A 12,184-nucleotide genomic window follows, 5' to 3' on the forward strand; every position below is an offset into this window, starting at 1 on the left:
TAACTCCACGAATGTCTTAATAATGGTAAATGAAGAAACTTTAATAAATGGAGTATGACCATCAGACGCACGTATGTTGATTTATGCCATCCGAAACATGAGATTTCGTTTTAGGGCCTCGGTTTTTGGGAATTTTCAAACTGTCTAATATTGCAGTTTTAACTCCACGAATATCTTAATAATGGTAAATGAAGAAACTTTAATAAATGGAGTATGACCATCAGACGCACGTATGTTGATTTATTCCTTCCGAAAGTCGAGATTTCGTTTTAGGGCCTCGGTTTTTGGGAATTTTCAAACTGTCTAATATTGCAGTTTTAACTCCACGAATGTCTTAATAATGGTAAATGAAAAAACTTTAATAAATGAAGTATGACAATCAGACGCACGTATGTTGATTTATGCCTTCCGAAACTCGAGATTTCGTTTGATGGCCTCGGTTTTAGGAAATTTACAAACTGTCTAATATTGCAGTTTTTACTCCACGAATGTCTTAATAATGATAAATGAAGAAACTTTAATAAATGGAGTATGACCATCAGACGCACGTATGTTGATTTATGCTTTCCGAAACTCGAGATTTCGTCTCAGGGTCTCGGTTTTTGGAAATTTTCAAACTGTTTAATATTGCAGTTTTAACTCCACGAATATCTTAATAATGGTAAATTAAGAAACTTTAATAAATGGAGTATGACCATCAGACGCACGTATGTTGATTTATGCCTTCCGAAAGTCGACATATCGTTTTAGGGGCCTCGGTTTTAGGAAATTTTCAAACTGTCTAATATTGTAGTTTTAACTCCACGAATGTCTTAATAATGGTAAATGAAGAAACTTTAATAAATGGAGTATGACCATCGGACGCACGTATGTTGATTTATGCTTTCCAAACTGGAGATTTCGTCGAGGGTCTCGGTTTTGGAAATTTTCAAACTGTTTAATATTGTAGTTTTAACTCCACGAATGTCTTAATAATGGTAAATTAAGAAACTTTAATAAATGGAGTATGACCATCAGACGCACGTATGTTGATTTATGCCTTCCGAAAGTCGACATATCGTTTTAGGGGCCTCGGTTTTTGGAAATTTTCAAACTGTCTAATATTGTAGTTTTAACTCCACGAATGTCTTAATAATGGTAAATGAAGAAACTTTAATAAATGGAGTATAACCATCAGACGCACGTATGTTGATTTATGCCTTCCGAAACTCGAGATTTCGTTTTAGAGCCTCGGTTTTTGGAAATTTTCAAACTGTCTAATATTGCAGTTTTAACTCCACGAATATCTTAATAATGGTATATGAAGAAACTTTAATAAATGGAGTATGACCATCAGACGCACGTATGCTGATTTATGCCTTCCGAAAGTCGAGATTTCGTTTTAGGGCCTCGGTTTTTGGGAATTTTCAAACTGTCTAATATTGGTGTTTTAACCCCACGAATGTCGTAATAATGGTAAATGAAGAAACTTTAATAAATGTATTATGACCATCAGACGCACGTATGTTGATTTATGCCTTCCGAAACTCGAGATTTCGTTTGATGGCCTCGGTTTTTTGAAATTTTCAAACTGTCTAATATTGCAGTTTTAACTCCACGAATGTCTTAATAATGGTAAATGAAGAAACTTTAATAAATGGAGTATGACCAACAGACGCACGTATGTTGATTTATGCCTTCCGAAAGTCGACATATCGTTTTAGGGGCCTCGGTTTTAGGAAATTTTCAAACTGTCTAATATTGTAGTTTTAACTCCACGAATGTCTTAATAATGGTAAATGAAGAAACTTTAATAAATGGAGTATGACCATCGACGCACGTATGTTGATTTATGCTTTCCAAACTCGAGATTTCGTCGAGGGTCTCGGTTTTGGAAATTTTCAAAATGTTTAATATTGTAGTTTTAACTCCACGAATGTCTTAATAATGGTAAATTAAGAAACTTTAATAAATGGAGTATGACCATCAGACGCACGTATGTTGATTTATGCCTTCCGAAAGTCGACATATCGTTTTAGGGGCCTCGGTTTTTGGAAATTTTCAAACTGTCTAATATTGTAGTTTTAACTCCACGAATGTCTTAATAATGGTAAATGAAGAAACTTTAATAAATGGAGTATAACCATCAGACGCACGTATGTTGATTTATGCCTTCCGAAACTCGAGATTTCGTTTTAGGGCCTCGGTTTTTGGAAATTTTCAAACTGTCTAATATTGCAGTTTTAACTCCACGAATATCTTAATAATGGTAAATGAAGAAACTTTAATAAATGGAGTATGACCATCAGACGCACGTATGTTGATTTATGCTTTCCGAAAGTCGACATTTCGTTTTAGGGCCTCGGTTTTTGAAAATTTTCAAACTGTCTAATATTGCAGTTTTAACTCCACGAATATCTTAATAATGGTAAATGAAGAAACTTTAATAAATGGAGTATGACCATCAGACGCACGTATGTTGATTTATGCCTTCCGAAAGTCGAGATTTCGTTTTAGGGCCTCGGTTTTTGGGAATTTTCAAACTGTCTAATATTGCAGTTTTAACTCCACGAATGTCTTAATAATGGTAAATGAAGAAACTTTAATAAATGGAGTATGACCATCAGACGCACGTATGTTGATTTATGCCTTCCGAAACTCGAGATTTCGTTTGATGGCCTCGGTTTTTGGAAATTTTCAAACTGTTTAATATTGCAGTTTTAACTCCACGAATGTCTTAATAATGGTAAATTAAGAAACTTTAATAAATGGAGTATGACCATCAGACGCACGTATGTTGATTTATGCCTTCCGAAAGTCGACATATCGTTTTAGGGGCCTCGGTTTTAGGAAATTTTCAAACTGTCTAATATTGTAGTTTTAACTCCACGAATGTCTTAATAATGGTAAATGAAGAAACTTTAATAAATGGAGTATGACCATCAGACGCACGTATGTTGATTTATGCCTTCCGAAACTCGAGATTTCGTTTGATGGCCTCGGTTTTAGGAAATTTTCAAACTGTCTAATATTGCAGTTTTAACTCCACGAATGTCTTAATAATGATAAATGAAGAAACTTTAATAAATGGAGTATAACCATCAGACGCACGTATGTTGATTTATGCTTTCCGAAACTCGAGATTTCTTCTCCGGGTCTCGGTTTTTGGAAATTTTCAAACTGTTTAATATTGCAGTTTTAACTCCACGAATGTCTTAATAATGGTAAATTAAGAAACTTTAATAAATGGAGTATGACCATCAGACGCACGTATGTTGATTTATGCCTTCCGAAAGTCGACATATCGTTTTAGGGGCCTCGGTTTTAGGAAATTTTCAAACTATCTAATATTGTAGTTTTAACTCCACGAATGTCTTAATAATGGTAAATGAAGAAACTTTAATAAATGGAGTATGACCATCAGACGCACGTATGTTGATTTATGCCTTCCGGAACTCGAGATTTCCTTTGATGGCCTCGGTTTTAGGAAATTTTCAAACTGTCTAATATTGCAGTTTTAACTCCACGAATGTCTTAATAATGATAAATGAAGAAACTTTAATAAATGGAGTATGACCATCAGACGCACGTATGTTGATTTATGCTTTCCGAAACTCGAGATTTCTTCTCAGGGTCTCGGTTTTTGGAAATTTTCAAACTGTTTAATATTGCAGTTTTAACTCCACGAATGTCTTAATAATGGTAAATTAAGAAACTTTAATAAATGGAGTATGACCATCAGACGCACGTATGTTGATTTATGCCTTCCGAAAGTCGACATATCGTTTTAGGGGACTCGGTTTTAGGAAATTTTTAAACTGTCTAATATTGTAGTTTTAACTCCACGAATGTCTTAATAATGGTAAATGAAGAAACTTTAATAAATGGAGTATGACCATCAGACGCACGTATGTTGATTTATGCTTTCCAAACTCGAGATTTCGTCGAGGGTCTCGGTTTTGGAAATTTTCAAACTGTTTAATATTGTAGTTTTAACTCCACGAATGTCTTAATAATGGTAAATTAAGAAACTTTAATAAATGGAGTATGACCATCAGACGCACGTATGTTGATTTATGCCTTCCGAAAGTCGACATATCGTTTTAGGGGCCTCGGTTTTTGGAAATTTTCAAACTGTCTAATATTGTAGTTTTAACTCCACGAATGTCTTAATAATGGTAAATGAAGAAACTTTAATAAATGGAGTATAACCATCAGACGCACGTATGTTGATTTATGCCTTCCGAAACTCGAGATTTCGTTTTAGGGCCTCGGTTTTTGGAAATTTTCAAACTGTCTAATATTGCAGTTTTAACTCCACGAATATCTTAATAATGGTAAATGAAGAAACTTTAATAAATGGAGTATGACCATCAGACGCACGTATGTTGATTTATGCCTTCCGAAAGTCGAGATTTCGTTTTAGGGGCTCGGTTTTTGGGAATTTTCAAACTGTCTAATATTGCAGTTTTAACTCCACGAATGTCTTAATAATGGTAAATGAAGAAACTTTAATAAATGGAGTATGACCATCAGACGCACGTATGTTGATTTATGCCTTCCGAAACTCGAGATTTCGTTTGATGGCCTCGGTTTTTGGAAATTTTCAAACTGTTTAATATTGCAGTTTTAACTCCACGAATGTCGTAATAATGGTAAATTAAGAAACTTTAATAAATGGTGTATGACCATCAGACGCACGTATGTTGATTTATGCTTTCCGAAAGTCGACATTTCGTTTTAGGGCCTCGGTTTTTGGAAATTTTCAAACTGTCTAATATTGCAGTTTTAACTCCACGAATATCTTAATAATGGTAAATGAAGAAACTTTAATAAATGGAGTATGACCATCAGACGCACGTATGTTGATTTATGCCTTCCGAAAGTCGAGATTTCGTTTTAGGGCCTCGGTTTTTGGGAATTTTCAAACTGTCTAATATTGCAGTTTTAACTCCACGAATGTCTTAATAATGGTAAATGAAGAAACTTTAATAAATGGAGTATGACCATCAGACGCACGTATGTTGATTTATGCCTTCCGAAACTCGAGATTTCGTTTGATGGCCTCGGTTTTTGGAAATTTTCAAACTGTTTAATATTGCAGTTTTAACTCCACGAATGTCTTAATAATGGTAAATTAAGAAACTTTAATAAATGGAGTATGACCATCAGACGCACGTATGTTGATTTATGCCTTCCGAAAGTCGATATATCGTTTTAGGGGCCTCGGTTTTAGGAAATTTTCAAACTGTCTAATATTGTAGTTTTAACTCCACGAATGTCTTAATAATGGTAAATGAAGAAACTTTAATAAATGGAGTATGACCATCAGACGCACGTATGTTGATTTATGCCTTCCGAAACTCGAGATTTCGTTTGATGGCCTCGGTTTTAGGAAATTTTCAAACTGTCTAATATTGCAGTTTTAACTCCACGAATGTCTTAATAATGATAAATGAAGAAACTTTAATAAATGGAGTATAACCATCAGACGCACGTATGTTGATTTATGCTTTCCGAAACTCGAGATTTCGTCTGAGGGTCTCGGTTTTTGGAAATTTTCAAACTGTTTAATATTGTAGTTTTAACTCCACGAATGTCTTAATAATGGTAAATTAAGAAACTTTAATAAATGGAGTATGACCATCAGACGCACGTATGTTGATTTATGCCTTCCGAAAGTCGACATATCGTTTTAGGGGCCTCGGTTTTTGGAAATTTTCAAACTGTCTAATATTGTAGTTTTAACTCCACGAATGTCTTAATAATGGTAAATGAAGAAACTTTAATAAATGGAGTATAACCATCAGACGCACGTATGTTGATTTATGCCTTGAGAAACTCGAGATTTCGTTTTAGGGCCTCGGTTTTTGGAAATTTTCAAACTGTCTAATATTGCAGTTTTAACTCCACGAATATCTTAATAATGGTAAATGAAGAAACTTTAATAAATGGAGTATGACCATCAGACGCACGTATGTTGATTTATGCCTTCCGAAAGTCGAGATTTCGTTTTAGGGCCTCGGTTTTTGGGAATTTTCAAACTGTCTAATATTGCAGTTTTAACTCCACGAATGTCTTAATAATGGTAAATGAAGAAACTTTAATAAATGGAGTATGACCATCAGACGCACGTATGTTGATTTATGCCTTCCGAAACTCGAGATTTCGTTTGATGGCCTCGGTTTTTGGAAATTTTCAAACTGTTTAATATTGCAGTTTTAACTCCACGAATGTCGTAATAATGGTAAATAAAGAAACTTTAATAAATGGTGTATGACCATCAGACGCACGTATGTTGATTTATGCTTTCCGAAAGTCGACATATCGTTTTAGGGGCCTCGGTTTTAGGAAATTTTCAAACTGTCTAATATTGTAGTTTTAACTCCACGAATGTCTTAATAATGGTAAATGAAGAAACTTTAATAAATGGAGTATAACCATCAGACGCACGTATGTTGATTTATCCTTTCCGAAACTCGAGATTTCGTCTGAGGGTCTCGGTTTTTGGAAATTTTCAAACTGTTTAATATTGCAGTTTTAACTAAACGAATGTCTTAATAATGGTAAATTAAGAAACTTTAATAAATGGAGTATGACCATCAGACGCACGTATGTTGATTTATGCCTTCCGAAAGTCGACATATCGTTTTAGGGGCCTCGGTTTTAGGAAATTTTCAAACTGTCTAATATTGTAGTTTTAACTCCACGAATGTCTTAATAATGGTAAATGAAGAAACTTTAATAAATGGAGTATGACCATCGACGCACGTATGTTGATTTATGCTTTCCAAACTCGAGATTTCGTCGAGGGTCTCGGTTTTGGAAATTTTCAAACTGTTTAATATTGTAGTTTTAACTCCACGAATGTCTTAATAATGGTAAATTAAGAAACTTTAATAAATGGAGTATGACCATCAGACGCACGTATGTTGATTTATGCCTTCCGAAAGTCGACATATCGTTTTAGGGGCCTCGGTTTTTGGAAATTTTCAAACTGTCTAATATTGTAGTTTTAACTCCACGAATGTCTTAATAATGGTAAATGAAGAAACTTTAATAAATGGAGTATAACCATCAGACGCACGTATGTTGATTTATGCCTTCCGAAACTCGAGATTTCGTTTTAGGGCCTCGGTTTTTGGAAATTTTCAAACTGTCTAATATTGCAGTTTTAACTCCTCGAATATCTTAATAATGGTAAATGAAGAAACTTTAATAAATGGAGTATGACCATCAGACGCACGTATGTTGATTTATGCCTTCCGAAAGTCGAGATTTCGTTTTAGGGCCTCGGTTTTTTGAAATTTTCAAACTGTCTAATATTGCAGTTTTAACTCCACGAATGTCTTAATAATGGTAAATGAAGAAACTTTAATAAATGGAGTATGACCATCAGACGCACGTATGTTGATTTATGCCATCCGAAACATGAGATTTCGTTTTAGGGCCTCGGTTTTTGGGAATTTTCAAACTGTCTAATATTGCAGTTTTAACTCCACGAATATCTTAATAATGGTAAATGAAGAAACTTTAATAAATGGAGTATGACCATCAGACGCATGTATGTTGATTTATTCCTACCGAAAGTCGAGATTTCGTTATAGGGCCTCGGTTTTTGGGAATTTTCAAACTGTCTAATATTGCAGTTTTAACTCCACGAATGTCTTAATAATGGTAAATGAAAAAACTTTAATAAATGAAGTATGACAATCAGACGCACGTATGTTGATTTATGCCTTCCGAAACTCGAGATTTCGTTTGATGGCCTCGGTTTTAGGAAATTTTCAAACTGTCTAATATTGCAGTTTTTACTCCACGAATGTCTTAATAATGATAAATGAAGAAACTTTAATAAATGGAGTATGACCATCAGACGCACGTATGTTGATTTATGCTTTCCGAAACTCGAGATTTCTTCTCAGGGTCTCGGTTTTTGGAAATTTTCAAACTGTTTAATATTGCAGTTTTAACTCCACGAATGTCTTAATAATGGTAAATTAAGAAACTTTAATAAATGGAGTATGACCATCAGACGCACGTATGTTGATTTATGCCTTCCGAAAGTCGACATATCGTTTTAGGGGCCTCGGTTTTAGGAAATTTTCAAACTGTCTAATATTGTAGTTTTAACTCCACGAATGTCTTAATAATGGTAAATGAAGAAACTTTAATAAATGGAGTATGACCATCGAGACGCACGTATGTTGATTTATGCTTTCCAAAACTCGAGATTTCGTCGAGGGTCTCGGTTTTGGAAATTTTCAAACTGTTTAATATTGTAGTTTTAACTCCACGAATGTCTTAATAATGGTAAATTAAGAAACTTTAATAAATGGAGTATGACAATCAGACGCACGTATGTTGATTTATGCCTTCCGAAAGTCGACATATCGTTTTAGGGGCCTCGGTTTTTGGAAATTTTCAAACTGTCTAATATTGTAGTTTTAACTCCACGAATGTCTTAATAATGGTAAATGAAGAAACTTTAATAAATGGAGTATAACCATCAGACGCACGTATGTTGATTTATGCCTTCCGAAACTCGAGATTTCGTTTTAGGGCCTCGGTTTTTGGAAATTTTCAAACTGTCTAATATTGCAGTTTTAACTCCACGAATATCTTAATAATGGTAAATGAAGAAACTTTAATAAATGGAGTATGACCATCAGACGCACGTATGTTGATTTATGCTTTCCGAAAGTCGACATTTCGTTTTAGGGCCTCGGTTTTTGGAAATTTTCAAACTGTCTAATATTGCAGTTTTAACTCCACGAATATCTTAATAATGGTAAATGAAGAAACTTTAATAAATGGAGTATGACCATCAGACGCACGTATGTTGATTTATGCCTTCCGAAAGTCGAGATTTCGTTTTAGGGCCTCGGTTTTGGAAATTTTCAAACTGTCTAATATTGGGGTTTTAACTCCACGAATGTCTTAATAATGGTAAATGAAGAAACTTTAATAAATGGAGTATGACCATCAGACGCACGTATGTTGATTTATGCCTTCCGAAACTCGAGATTTCGTTTGATGGCCTCGGTTTTTGGAAATTTTCAAACTGTTTAATATTGCAGTTTTAACTCCACGAATGTCTTAATAATGGTAAATTAAGAAACTTTAATAAATGGAGTATGACCATCAGACGCACGTATGTTGATTTATGCCTTCCGAAAGTCGACATATCGTTTTAGGGGCCTCGGTTTTAGGAAATTTTCAAACTGTCTAATATTGTAGTTTTAACTCCACGAATGTCTTAATAATGGTAAATGAAGAAACTTTAATAAATGGAGTATGACCATCAGACGCACGTATGTTGATTTATGCCTTCCGAAACTCGAGATTTCGTTTGATGGCCTCGGTTTTAGGAAATTTTCAAACTGTCTAATATTGCAGTTTTAACTCCACGAATGTCTTAATAATGATAAATGAAGAAACTTTAATAAATGGAGTATAACCATCAGACGCACGTATGTTGATTTATGCTTTCCGAAACTCGAGATTTCTTTTCCGGGTCTCGGTTTTTGGAAATTTTCAAACTGTTTAATATTGCAGTTTTAACTCCACGAATGTCTTAATAATGGTAAATTAAGAAACTTTAATAAATGGAGTATGACCATCAGACGCACGTATGTTGATTTATGCCTCCGAAAGTCGACATATCGTTTTAGGGGCCTCGGTTTTAGGAAATTTTCAAACTATCTAATATTGTAGTTTTAACTCCACGAATGTCTTAATAATGGTAAATGAAGAAACTTTAATAAATGGAGTATGACCATCAGACGCACGTATGTTGATTTATGCCTTCCGGAACTCGAGATTTCCTTTGATGGCCTCGGTTTTAGGAAATTTTCAAACTGTCTAATATTGCAGTTTTAACTCCACGAATGTCTTAATAATGATAAATGAAGAAACTTTAATAAATGGAGTATGACCATCAAGACGCACGTATGTTGATTATGCTTTCCGAAACTCGAGATTTCTTCTCGGGGTCTCGGTTTTGGAAATTTTCAAACTGTTTAATATTGCAGTTTTAACTCCACGAATGTCTTAATAATGGTAAATTAAGAAACTTTAATAAATGGAGTATGACCATCAGACGCACGTATGTTGATTTATGCCTTCCGAAAGTCGACATATCGTTTTAGGGGACTCGGTTTTAGGAAATTTTCAAACTGTCTAATATTGTAGTTTTAACTCCACGAATGTCTTAATAATGGTAAATGAAGAAACTTTAATAAATGGAGTATGACCATCAGACGCACGTATGTTGATTTATGCTTTCCGAAACTCGAGATTTCGTCGAGGGTCTCGGTTTTGGAAATTTTCAAACTGTTTAATATTGTAGTTTTAACTCCACGAATGTCTTAATAATGGTAAATTAAGAAACTTTAATAAATGGAGTATGACCATCAGACGCACGTATGTTGATTTATGCCTTCCGAAAGTCGACATATCGTTTTAGGGGCCTCGGTTTTTGGAAATTTTCAAACTGTCTAATATTGTAGTTTTAACTCCACGAATGTCTTAATAATGGTAAATGAAGAAACTTTAATAAATGGAGTATGACCATCAGACGCACGTATGTTGATTTATGCCTTCCGAAACTCGAGATTTCGTTTTAGGGCCTCGGTTTTTGGAAATTTTCAAACTGTCTAATATTGCAGTTTTAACTCCACGAATATCTTAATAATGGTAAATGAAGAAACTTTAATAAATGGAGTATGACCATCAGACGCACGTATGTTGATTTATGCCTTCCGAAACTCGAGATTTCGTTTGATGGCCTCGGTTTTTGGAAATTTTCAAACTGTTTAATATTGCAGTTTTAACTCCACGAATGTCTTAATAATGGTAAATGAAGAAATTTTAATAAATGGAGTATGAGCATCAGACGCACGTATGTTGATTTATGCCTTCCGAAACTCGAGATTTCGTTTGATGGCCTCGGTTTTAGGAAATTTTCAAACTGTCTAATATTGCAGTTTTAACTCCACGAATATCTTAATAATGGTAAATGAAGAAACTTTAATAAATGGAGTATGACCATCAGACGCACGTATGTTGATTTATGCCTTCCGAAAGTCGAGATTTCGTTTTAGGGCCTCGGTTTTTGGGAATTTTCAAACTGTCTAATATTGCAGTTTTAACTCCACGAATGTCTTAATAATGGTAAATGAAGAAACTTTAATAAATGGAGTATGACCATCAGACGCACGTATGTTGATTTATGCCTTCCGAAACTCGAGATTTCGTTTGATGGCCTCGGTTTTTGAAAATTTCAAACTGTTTAATATTGCAGTTTTAACTCCACGAATGTCTTAATAATGGTAAATTAAGAAACTTTAATAAATGGAGTATGACCATCAGACGCACGTATGTTGATTTATGCCTTCCGAAAGTCGACATATCGTTTTAGGGGCCTCGGTTTTAGGAAATTTTCAAACTGTCTAATATTGTAGTTTTAACTCCACGAATGTCTTAATAATGGTAAATGAAGAAACTTTAATAAATGGAGTATGACCATCAGACGCACGTATGTTGATTTATGCCTTCCGAAACTCGAGATTTCGTTTGATGGCCTCGGTTTTAGGAAATTTTCAAACTGTCTAATATTGCAGTTTTAACTCCACGAATGTCTTAATAATGATAAATGAAGAAACTTTAATAAATGGAGTATAACCATCAGACGCACGTATGTTGATTTATGCTTTCCGAAACTCGAGATTTCGTCTGAGGGTCTCGGTTTTTGGAAATTTTCAAACTGTTTAATATTGCAGTTTTAACTAAACGAATGTCTTAATAATGGTAAATTAAGAAACTTTAATAAATGGAGTATGACCATCAGACGCACGTATGTTGATTTATGCCTTCCGAAAGTCGACATATCGTTTTAGGGGCCTCGGTTTTAGGAATTTTTCAAACTGTCTAATATTGTAGTTTTAACTCCACGAATGTCATAATAATGGTAAATGAAGAAACTTTAATAAATGGAGTCTGACCATCAGACGCACGTATGTTGATTTATGCCTTCCGAAACTCGAGATTTCGTTTGATGGCCTCAGTTTTTGAAAATTTTCAAACTGTTTAATATTGCAGTTTTAACTCCACAAATGTCTTAATAATGGTAAATTAAGAAACTTTAATAAATGGAGTATGACCATCAGACGCACGTATGTTGATTTATGCCTTCCGAAAATCG

The sequence above is a fragment of the Silene latifolia genome, chromosome 10 (assembly GCF_048544455.1).
Source record: "Silene latifolia isolate original U9 population chromosome 10, ASM4854445v1, whole genome shotgun sequence".
NCBI classification, from domain to species: Eukaryota; Viridiplantae; Streptophyta; class Magnoliopsida; order Caryophyllales; family Caryophyllaceae; genus Silene; species Silene latifolia.